The sequence below is a fragment of the Pristiophorus japonicus genome, unplaced genomic scaffold (assembly GCF_044704955.1).
Source record: "Pristiophorus japonicus isolate sPriJap1 unplaced genomic scaffold, sPriJap1.hap1 HAP1_SCAFFOLD_90, whole genome shotgun sequence".
In the NCBI taxonomy this organism is placed as follows: domain Eukaryota; kingdom Metazoa; phylum Chordata; class Chondrichthyes; family Pristiophoridae; genus Pristiophorus; species Pristiophorus japonicus.
Genome location: NW_027254824.1, coordinates 994043 through 1006589, shown reverse-complemented (window position 1 = coordinate 1006589; position 12547 = coordinate 994043). Strand labels below are relative to the sequence as shown.

The window sequence follows — 12547 nt, the reverse complement described above, 5'->3', positions numbered from 1 at the left end:
TTGAATGCCTGTGCAGGCTCGAATGGCTTACTGGCCTACTCCTGCACCGATTTTCTTTGTTTCTTTGTTTCTATCCACGTAAGTACATTACCCCCAATACCATGTGCTTTGATTTTGCACACAAATCTTTTGTGTGGGACCTTATCTAAAGCCTTTTGAAAGTCCAAATACACCACATCCATTGGTTCTCCCTTGTCCACTCTGCAATTACATGTTCAGAAAATTCTTGAAGATTCGTCAAGCTTGATTTTCCCTTCATAAATCCATGCTGACTTGTACCGACCCTGTCACTGCTTTCCAAATGTGCTGCGATTTCATCTTTAATAATTGATTCCCCACGACTGATGTCAGGCTAACCGATCTATAATTATCGATTTTCTCTCTCCCTCCTTTTTTAAAAAGTGGTGTTATATTACCAACCCTCCAGTCCATGGGAACTGATCCAGAGTCGATAGACTGTTGGAAAATGATCACGAATGCATCCACTATTTCTCAGGACACTTCCTTAAGTACTCTGGGATGCAGACAATCAGGCCCCGGGGATTTATCGGCCTTCAATCCCATCAATTTCCCCAACACAATTTCCCATCTAATCAGCATATCCTTCAGTTCCTCCTTCGCACTGGACCCTCGGTCCCCTAGTACATCCAGAGGTTTATTTGTGTCTTCCGTCGTGAAGGCAGAACCAAAATATTTGTTCAATTAGTCTGCCTTTTCTTTGTTCCCCATTATAAATTCACCTGAAATCCGACTGCAAGGGACCTACGTTTGTCTTCACTAATCGTTTTCTCTTCCCATATATATAAAAGCTTTGACAGTCATGTTTTATGCTTCTGGCACACTTCGTCTCGTATTCTTTTTTTCCCCTCTTAACGAAACCCTTAGTCCTCCTTGGCTGAATTCTACATTTCTCCCAGTCCTCAGGTTTCCTGATTTTTCTGGCCAATTTATATAACTCTTCCTTGGATTTAACACTATCCTTAATTTCCCTTGTTAGCCACGGTTGAACCATCTTCCCCGTTGTATTTTTACTCCTGACAGGGATGTACAATTGTTGAAGTTCATCCATGTGGTCTTTAAATGTTTTCCATTGCCTATCCACCGTCAACCCTTTAAGTATCATTTGCCAGTCTATTCTAGCCAATTCACGCCTCATACCATCGAAATTACGTTTCCTAAAGTTTAGGTCCCTAGTTTCTGAATTAACTGTGTCACTCTCCATCCTATAAAGAATTCTACCATGTTATGGTCACACTTCCCCAAGGGGCCTCGCACAACAAGATTGCCAATTAGTCCCTTCTCATTACACATCACCTCGTCCACGATGGCCAGCTCTCTAGGTGGTTCCTCGACATATTGGTGTTTAAAACCATCCCTAATATACTCCAGGAAATCGTCCTCCACCGCATTGCTACCATTCTCGTCAGCCAAATCAATATATAGATTACAGTCGCCCATGGTAACTGCTGTACCTTTATTGCACACATCCCTTATTTCTTGTTGGATGCTGTCCCCAACCTCACTACTACTGTTTGGAGGTCTGTACACAATTACCAGTAGCTTTTTCTGCCATTTGCTATTCTGCAGCTCCCCCCATACCGCTTCCAAATCATCCAAGCTAATGTCCCTCCTCATCATTGCATTCATTTCCTCTTTAACCAGCAACGCCACCACGCCTCCTTTTCCTTTCTGTCTATCATTCACAAGCATCTTATCGACCTGCCCTGCTACCGTCAAGGATTCTGTGGACAGGCACTCCAAGGTCATTTGCACCTCTACACTCATCAGTGGCCTAACATTTAATGTTTATTCCCTTTCCCTATAAGCACTCACCAAATGCATTATCAAATACTTATCCGGATTGAATTCCATTAAACCCATGACCAGTTCTTTGATATCTACCTGCAATGTACAGCTATCTTCCTCATTATCAAGCATACCTGGTTGACCAATCTTTTAGTCACCTGCGCTAATTTGTATTTAGTGGCTCGGTGTCAAATTTGTATCGCATAATACTCTTGTGAAGCGCCTTGGACGTTTCGCTAATTTCAAGCTGCTAATTATATATAAGTTGTTGCTGTTGTTTAAAATGAGTCTGACATAACGTTATATAGAGATTGCATTACAGAAAGAGACAATTGTACCTAACTGGTGTTGCTAGAGTTAATGCTGCACGCTACCCTACTTCACTTGATCCTATCAGCATATTGTTCAATTGATTTCTCAGTCATGTGCTCTGGTAATTCCCTTTAAAATGAATCTGTGCCATTCGCCTCAACTACTGCTCGTGTAGAATCATCCACATCTAACCACTCTTTGGTAAATAAGTTGCTGTTGAATTGTCTACTGAATTTGTCGATGACCTCCCGTTCTGAACTCCTGCACAAAAGCAAACATTTTCTCCACATCAACTCGATCAAATACCTTCAAAATGTTAAAAATATATCTCACTTGTTTTTCGAGAAAGACGCTCCCCAGACTGTTCAGTTTTTACCGAAATGTAAATTATTTTAGTTGTGACCGAAAATTTTCCTTCTTTGCTGTGAGATTCTGTGATTCTATGATTTAATTTTCACATCGTCTGGGAGATCCAATCGGGCAAGCATGCAGGCGGTCTCTCTGATAATTTGCACCGACGATTCGACTATTAAAGCAGCTCTACTGTGTAGCTGCGATGGCCGAGTGGTTAAGGCGTTGGACTTGAAATCCAATGGGGGTTTCCCTGCGCAGGTTCGAACCCTGCTCGCAGCGATTCGACAGGTGCTCTTTTTTTATCGACTCACGGGGATCTCATTGGAATCTGATCACAATTCCTTCCACTGCCCTTTATTACACTGATTGATGCGAAGCTGTTGTTCGAACTGGAAACATTAATAATTTATCGGTATTAATTGTTGGTTTGTTGGACACTATCTGCAAAAATCAGTGAGCAATATACACAGCATGAAACAATGCCTTTTAATAAAGGTCAGTGCATTGTTTGGGAGGAACTCACCTTTAGTTAATGAGTGCGAACGAGGTTTGGTTTTATAAAGATGAACAAGTTTTGCCAAAATGACTACGGCAGCGTTTGACGTTGCAATTTTCTGATAACATCAGTGTTTGCATCAAAGTAGATGCCTTATCCATTAAGCGACGTGGCCCCTGCAGTTTGCAGCAGAATAATGTACAGCAAAATTCTAATGGGTCAAAGTGTAATTGAAAGGCAAGCATGACATCTCGGTGCCGCAATGCAAGGAGTATTCGGAACCCAGGAGAGGGCTCTGAGCTAGTTCGAGTGGGTGAGAGCTCAGATCACAGCACCCCAAGAAAAAATGCAAGAGGCAGGAGGCAACAGAGCAGAGTAGCACTGGGGTAAGTGTAAACGACAAGGTGATAGGAAGGGACAATATGTATGAATATAAAGTGGCTGCAGGAGGGGTCAAAACTAAAAATCCTGGTTTAAAAACTGGTATTAAAACACTCTACTTAACCGCACGAAGCATTCGAAATATAGTAAATGATTTGACGGCACAAATCATCATAAATGGGTATGATTTGTTGGCCATTACAGAAACGTTGCAGGTTGGCCAGGACAGGGAATTAAACATACAGCGGTATCTGACAATTCGGAAAGATAAACAAGAAGGGAAAGCAGGTGGGGTAGCTCTGTTAATAAGGGATGATATCAGGGCAGGTGTGAGAGACGATATTGGCTCTAATGAACAAAATGTTGAATCATTGTGGGTGGACATTCGAGTTAGTAAGGGGAAAAAGTCACTGGTGGGCGTAGTTTATAGGCCCCCAAATAATAGCTTCACGGTGGGGCGGGCAATAACCAAGGGAATAATGGAGGCATGTGAAAAAGAAATGGCAGTTATCATGGGGGATTTTAACCTACATATCGCTTGGTCAAATCAAATCGCACTGGGTAGCCTTGTGGAGGAATTCATAGAATGCACACGGGATTGTTTCTTTGAACAATATGTTACAGAACATAAAAGGGAGCAAGCTATCTTAGATCTGGTCCTGTGTAATGAGACAGGAATATTAAACGATCTCCCAGTAAAAGATCCTATCGGAATGAGTGATCACAGTATGGTTGAATTTGTAATACAGTTTGAGGGTGAGGAAGTAGTGTCTCAAACGACCGTACTATGCTTAATCAAAAGTGACGATAGTGGGATGAGGGCAGAGTTGGCTGAAGTAGACTGCAAACACAGACTAAACGGTGCCACAATTGAGGAACAGTGGAGGACTTTTATGGAGCTCTTTCATCGTGCTCAACAAAATATATATTCCAGTGAAAAAGAAGGTCGGTAAGAGAAGGGATAACCAGCCGTGGATAACCAAGGAAATAAAGGAGAGTATCAAAATAAAAACCAATGCGTATAAGAGGGCCACGGTTTGTGGGAAACTAGCAGATTGGGAAAATTTTAAACGACAGCAAAGAATCAAGAAGAAAGCAATAAAGTAAGAAAAGATAGATTACGAAGGTAAACTTGCACAAAATATAAAAATAGTTAGTAAAAGCTTTTACCGATATATAAAACGGAAAAGAGTGACTAAAGTAAATGTTGGTCCATTAGAAGATGAGAAGCGAGATTTAATAATGGGAAATGTGGAACTGGCTGAGACCTCAAACAATTATTTTGCTTCGGTCCTCACAGTGGAACACACAAAAACCATGCCAAAAATAGCTGGTCACGGGAATGTGGGAAGGAAGTACCTTGAGATAATCACTATCACTAGGGGGGTAGTGCTGGACAGGTTAATAGGACTCAAGTCAGACAAGCCCCCTGGTCCTGATGAAATGCATCCCAGGTTATTAAAAGTGATGGCGGACGTTCTAGCAGATGCATTCATTATAATCTACCAACATTCTCAGGACTCTGAGTAGGTACCAGCGAATTAAAAAGCAGCAAATGTAACGCCTCTGTTTAAAAAAAGGGGCAGACAAAAGGCAGGCAACGATAGGCCGGTTAGTTTAACATCTATAGTGGGGAAAATGCTTGAAGCTATCATTAAGCAAGAAATAGCGGGACATCTAGATAGGAATAGTACAATCAAGCAGTCGCAACATGGATTCAGGAAGGGGAAAGCATGTTTAAATAATTTACTGGAATTCTTTGAGGATATAACGAGCATGGTGGATAGAGGTGTACCGATGGATGTGGTGTATATAGATTTCCAAAAGGCTTTTGATAAGGTGCCACACAAAGGTTACTGCAGAAGATAAAGGTACGCGGAGGCATAGGAAATCTATTAGCATGGATAGAAAATTGGCTGGCTAACAGAAAACAGAGATTCGGGATAAATGGGTCCTTTTCGGGTTGGAAATCGATGGTTAGTGGTGTGCCACATGGATCGGTGCTGGGACCACAACTGTTTACAATATACATAGATGACCTGGAAGAGGGGACAGAGTGTCATGTAACATTATTTGCAGATGACACAAAGATTAGTGTGAAAGCGGATTGTGTAGAAGACACAGAGGCTGCAAAGAGATTTAGAAAGGTTAAGCGAATGGGCTAAAGTCTGGCAGATGGAATACAATGTCGGAAAATGTGAGGTCATCCATCTTGGGGAAAAAAACCAGTAAAAATGAATATTATTTGAATGGGGAGAAATTACAACATGCCAATTTGGCTTTAGTAACACCAAGGCTAACCAAGTGAGGCAACCGGCCTTCATGCGATGTATTTTCTTATGGCACTCTTACATTAAAATGATAGCATTCCTATAGCGACTTTTACCTCAGCACTTCCCAAAGCAGTTCAGAGCAAATTAATTACTTTTAAAATGTGATCACTTTGTAGTGTAGGAAATTCAAAAATGTACAGCATGGAAGGAGGCCATTTCAGCCAATAGTGCCCGAGGAGGCCGATCAAGAGCTTTCCAGCCTAATTCCCACTTCGCAGCTCTAAGTCCGTCCTATGGGTTACCGCAATTTAAGTGGCATTCAAGTATTTTTAAAATGTTTGAGGCTTTCTGCCGCATTGAGGCATTGAGCTCCCGACTACCATGACGCCCTGAGTAAAGACATTTATCCTCACAGCTCGTCTAACCCTCCCCCTAATTCATCATCATATGCAGTCCCTCGGAATCGAGGAAGACTTGCTTCCACTCTTAGCATGTGTTGTTAGATGGCTGTACAGTTCAATACGGGAACCACAATCTCTGTCACAGGTCAGACAGACCGTCTTTGAGGGAAAGGATGGGCAGGGAGCCTGGTTTGCCGCAGCTTCATCCGCTGCCTGCACCTGATTTCTGCATGCTCTCGGCGACGATATTCGAGGAGCTCAGCACACTCCCGCAGGCACTTCCTCCACTTAGGGCGATCTATGGCCAATCACTCCCAGGTCACAGTGGGGATGTCACACTTTATCAGGGAGGCTTTGAGGGTGTCTTTGTAACGTTTCCTCTGTCCGCCTTTGGCTCATTTGCCGTGGACGTGTTCCGAGAAGAGCGCTTGCTCTGGCAGTGTCGTGTGTGGCATATGGCCTGCCCAGCGGAGCTGATCAAATGTGGTAAGTGGTGCAATGCTGGGGATGATGTCCTGGACCAGGACGCGAATACTTGTGCGTCTGTCCTGCCAGGGGATTTGAAGGATCTTGAAGAGACATTGCTGGTGGCATTTTTCCAGCGACTTGAGGTGTTTACTGTACATAGTCCACGTCCCTGAGCCATACAGGAGGGCGGGTATTACTACAGCCTTGTAGACCATGAGCTTGGTGAAAGTTTTGAGGGACTCATCTTCAAACACACTTCTCCTCAGGCGGCCGAAGGCTAGCACTGGCGCACTGCAGGCAGTGTTGGATCTCGTCATCAATGCCTGCTCTTGTTGATAGGAGGCGCCCGAGATAGGGGAATTGGTCCAACCCGAAATTAGTTTAAATCGATTCCCCCTGGTTCTTGACCACTCTGCAAAGGGAAACAGGACCTTCCTACCAACTCTATCTAGGGCCCTCATAAAGTTATTCTCCTTAATATAGTCTCCCCTCAGCCTCCTCTGGTCCAAAGAAAACAGACTCAGTATTTCCAATATTTCCTCATCACCAAAGTTCTCCAGTCCAGGCAACTTTTTTTGTCAATCTCCTCAGTACCCTTTCCAGCGCAATCGCATCTTTTTTTTTAAATGTGGTGACCAGAACTGCACACAGTGCTCCAGCTGCGGCCTAACCAATGTTTTATACAGTCAAGTACAATGTCCTTGCTGTAACCAGCAGAGTTACGGACCGAGAGCTGGTAAGTGGGATAAGGCTGGTTAGCCTCTTGTTTTCTGGCGCAGATACGATGGTAAGTACTGCAGGGATTCCAATACGACCAAGTTGATCTCTGGGACTAATTTTGATCGCGTAGATGGAGAGGAATTTTAACAGATATTTTTTCCCCATAATTAGCCTGGGGTTTTTTCTGTTTTTTGCTTCTCCCATGCGTTCGCATGGCTCGGATTGGGGTGGTGTGTGTGATCTTTCGGTGCAAGGGGTGTCGAGTTGTGTGGGGCGGACTTATTGGGCTGGGCGTTCTTTATCTTTCCGCCATTGTAATACTTCACAGGTTCATATATAGCCTTCAGGGTTGTTGATCAAAGGGCCTTGTGGCTCTTTGTCGGCTGGCATGTATACTCTGGACCGAAGTGGCCTCCTTCAGCGCTGTGGATTTCTCGATTTCTATTTACTTTCACAGCCCAGACTATTCCTTCACAGAGCCAGACATCTGCAACACGTATTCAGACGGCTCTTTCACATTCCCAGACTCGACCTTAACAGATTCACAATCTTCCGACACAGTCCCACAATCTACCTTCACAGATCCAGACTTTTACTGCACCGAACCAGACAGCGGCTAAACAGAATCAGGCAGCTCCCGCACAGAGTAGTACTGATCCTACAGCGAGTCACACATTGCTGCATAGATCCATACACTCCAGTGCAGACAGGCAAAGCGAATACACAGCATCAAAATGCTTGTGCACAGACTCAGACAGTTCCTTTCAGAGACCCAGCATCACCGACACAGGAGCAAATATGTCCTCATCAGCCGCAGACAACACCACCACATTTCCAGAGAGCTTCGACAGAGACACTGACATTTCCATCGCGAAAGTAGGCAGCTCCTGTAAAGAACCAGGCAGGTGCTACACTGAAGCAGGGATTAACAGCACAGGCACAAACTTTCCTACACAAACCCATACAGCTCCGTTCAAGAGACAGATTAAGTCCCTCCTACATAGACATAGACAGCTCTTCCCTGGCCAAGGCATCACCAATCCAGATCCAAGAGAGCTCTTACACAGATATAAGCAGTTCTTAAACTGGCGCAGACTGTTTCGAGAAAGGACTAGACTGCTCGTTCACCAAGCCAGACAGCTCGCTTCGGAGATGCAGACTCCTCATTTAAAGATCAAGATAGCACCGGTACTGAATCAAAACATCTCAATGCAGAACCACACTGACCGAGGGAGATCAGCCACAGGCCGACACACTCCAACACAGACGCGACTCTCCGGCACAAACAGAGACAACTCTTGCACAGACCCAGTCAGCTCCAGACCTGACACATGGAGCTGCAACACAAACCCCGGCGCTCCTACACAAACCCGGACAACACTTAAACAGACACAGTCAGCTCAAAATCTGAAACATGCAGCTGCAACACAGAACCAGAGAGCACCTAAAGAGACTCAGAAACTATTACACAGAAACAGAATGCTCTTACAGTGACCCTGACACTCCTACCTATACTCAGAGAGCTTGTCATTGAATCCAATGCATAATGCTGCAGATAACTGAATTAAATAGGCTTACAAAGGACAGCATAGCGTATACTGCCTTTCTGGCTGTTCTGACCATGCCAGCGTTTATGTTCCACTCGAATATTCAGGAGTCTTTCTTGATTTAAATCTATCAGCATAGCCATCTATTCCTTTCTACCTCATATGCTTGTATAGCCTCTCCTTAAATATATCTATACTATTCGCTTGAACCACTCCTACGCTTTTGAGTTCCACATTCTCATCACTCTTTCCTGAAAGAAGTTCCTTCTGAATTCTCGATTTGATTTCTGGATTTCTTGATGACGATCTTATATTGGTGTCCTCCAATTATGCTCTTCCCCATATGTAAAAGCATTTTCTCTGTAAACACTCTATCAAAATCTTTCATAATTTTGAATACATCTATTAGATCACCCCTATAGACCAATCATCAAGAGAAGAGACCCAGCTTGCACTCGAAACAAACTTCAGCAGGGTCCTGGGTATCTCAGAGGGTTATACTGACCTTGCACACCTACTGATCTGAACAACTTGCACAAAATGAACGTGTGGAATTCAGAGACAGTCCTTGGTGAGGGGTCAGATGTGTGTGTGTGGTGTGTAACAAGCTCTCAGTCTTGAACATTTCAGTTAAGCTCCAGCCTCAACAGCTTTTTGGGGAGAGAGTTCCCGATCCCCACTACCCTTTGTGTGAAGAAATGCTTATTGACATCACACCTGAACGGCATAGCTTTAACTTTAAGGTTATGCCCCTTGTTCTGGTCTCCCACCAGATGAAATAGTATCCCTGTATCATCTTAAAGACCCCACTGATATCAGCCTTCATTTTCTATATTAAATGAAATAAAATGCTAGTCTGTGCCACCTGTCCCCTGAATTTAAACCTTTTAGCCACTTTATCATTCTGGTGAATCTGTGCTGAACCCCCGCCAAAGCTAATGCTCATTCATGAGGTTTGAGGTCCAGAACTGTACGCAGCACTCTCGATGGAATTATCCCTTGCGTGGTTTAGTACACGTGGATACAATTTATCCACTCCTGAGGATTTTTCATCTGTACGTTTTACTAGTTTAGAAATTCAGCAACAGAAATTGTCTGGAGCGGGATGGTGGACAGAGTAACATTGGTAATGTCACGGTAATGTAGAGGGAGTTCAATAGTTCACCAGTTCTGGCTACTGCTCCAGCTCGCCCTACGTATCTGTCTGTCCCACTATCCTTCCTCGGTGGGTCTGGATGTTGCAGACTGACACACTGAAAGATCCAGTGACTGATTCCCACCAGCCCGAACTCTCCACGTTCTCACTGATGAAACCTCTGTTCACGGGAAGCAGGCTGTGTTTGAATGTTTAGGTTCTGTAACCCTTTGCCCTGTATTACTGCTGTCAGAACAATGGTCTGTATTCAGAAATAAAGCTTACTGCATTGATCACAGCTTTATATCAGTGTCTTGTTTCTCATTAGGATCAGTGTCCGAGGACATGGTGTTCGTGGGTGGAATTAGGCTGGGCGATGATTTGGAAATCGCAGGAAGTGTGAAGAGGAAACCACTGCATGGAATCTCTGCAGTGCATAATAACACATTCAAAAAGGTAATTCTATAAGACAAATGTACGAGAGTGTCAGCACTGACTGTTCAGGGTCCAAGATATCTCACTTGGACAGGTTTCTTCAGGCAGATTGTAAATAGACCCACAGACCATTTGATGGGACAGTGTTGAGGGAGATTTACTCTCTCTCTATCGCGTGGTTCCTCTATTTCCTATATTTCTCTCTTTCACCATCTGCCTCATTTTATCTCTCATTCTGCCTCACTCTCTTCTCTCCATTTATGTTTATTTTTATCAATTGCTCTCTCTCCCCGCCTCATTTTCTCTCTCTCTCTCATTCACCTTTTCTCACCTCTCTTTACCTCTCATTTCTCTCTGCCTCACTGTCTCACTCTACCTTTCTGACCTGTGCTTCGTGGTCCATCTTTCTGCTTCACGCTCAGTCCCTCTTTCCATCTCTTTGTCTCTCTCTCTTCTCTCTGCCTCAGTCTCTCTCTCGCCATCCCAGCCGCTGTTTCCTTTTTCCTTCCTCCCTTTCATTCTCTCTCTCCAACTCCCTTGGATTCTTGTCTCTCTCCCTGTGTGTCTCACTTGTTTTGCTGCTTGTTTCCTGACACTCTCCCCTTCGCTGTCAGTCTTTCTTTATCTTACTCTCGCTTCTCTCTTGCTATCTTTGTCTCTCCCTCTGTCTTTCTTCATTCTGTCTCTGTTTCTTCCCTCTCTGCCCCTGTCTCTCACTCTCCCACTTCTCCAGTTTTCTCTCTCTATCTGCCAGGTTCCTGATGTAACAGGACTGTACGAACCAAAGGCTTTAATAGAGAGCCCAGCCCGTGCTCTAAACACATTGCATGAGCTGATCACATCTTCTGCGCTCCCAGTTTTAAAATGTGCTGCCCAGGATGTGCCGGCCTCACCAGGGGCTTGGAAACCTGCAAGATTTAGCAGTCATACAGAGGGAAGTTTGCTTTAGGTTCTAACGTGCATCCCACATCTAATCCAGCCCCATTTCCCAAATCATATTATTACATTTCATGGTTCAGTAACACATCCGCCCACATATGTACACTTGCCTCCGATGTACTTCTCCGTTAATCGAATGAGCATTGTTTTTTTATTATTTTTGACAGTCGGTCTCTGTTTTTGAAGCAGTTCGGTCATTTTGTAATTTTATCTGAAATGTTTGAATATTTGGCAAGCAATTCCTGTGATCTGCTGAACGGATTTCCATATAGGACACAGATGTCTCGCGGGAGCATGTTTCACATTAAAATAATGATAAAAAGGTTATTCTCCAGACCGCCTAGCAGTGGAGGCAAACCAGGGGGAAAAATGTTGGTACATTTATAAAATGAGTGAAATAAACGAGAGAGTTGTTGAACGTTATGAAGGGGTTACATCGGGTCGATGTTGGGATGATTTTAACATGTGTGGTTATTCCAAAACTAGTGGTCATAAATATTAGATACTCACTAATAAATCCAATCAGGAATTCAGGAGAAAGCTCTTCAATCCCAGAGGTTACAATATAGAGCTTGCTAGCTGATCGAGTAGTTAAGATGAATGGCAGTGTGCCTTTAAGGGGAAGCCAGCTGAGTACATGAGGCAGAAAGGAATAGAAATATATGATGATTGGGTGAGGTATACTAAGATGGATGGTGACTCGTGTGGAGAGTAAACTCCGGCATGAACTAGTTAGGCCCAATGGACTGTTTCTGTGCTATAAATTCAATGTCATTCTGTGGTGAATTCTCAAAAGTCACAGTACAGCACTCGAAATAATCTTCAGCAATGGGCTGTGTGTCACGGGTAAAACCTTCGACCTTTCACCCCAACCAATCTGAAGATCTTGTACAAAATGGATGTGCGGAGTTCAGATACAGTTCTTGGTGAGAGGTCAGATTTGTACCAAGCAAGGCCCTAAAACTTGCAAGGCTGCGGGGAAAGGGCGGGGGAGTGGAACTAGCTAAGATACTCTTGCAGAGAGCCGGCACGGGCTAAATGGCGGCCACCTCTGCTGTAACCATTCTAGGATTCTGTGAAATCGGCAGACGAGCTATTGCATGCCGATCAAGTGCCTTCAAAAGCCTATTTAAAACCTCTCTTTTTTAAATTCACTCCAGCTATAACCCATTCTCTCCTGGTCCATCTTCGTGTGTGCACGTGTGTCTTTGTGCGCGCATGTGTTTCTGTGTGTGCGCGGGTGTGTTTGTTGGTGCGGGTGTTTCTGTCGGTCTGTGTAT

The 12547-nt window shown here is 44.0% G+C and overlaps 1 non-coding gene across 1 annotated transcript; it reads left to right on the top strand.

Moving 5' to 3' along the window:
- Positions 1-2668: 2668 nt before the first annotated feature.
- On the top strand, positions 2669-2751 carry trnas-uga (transfer RNA serine (anticodon UGA)). The gene has a single exon. It is a non-coding gene; the product is annotated as a tRNA-Ser (tRNA).
- The last annotated feature ends 9796 nt before the right edge of the window (positions 2752-12547 follow it).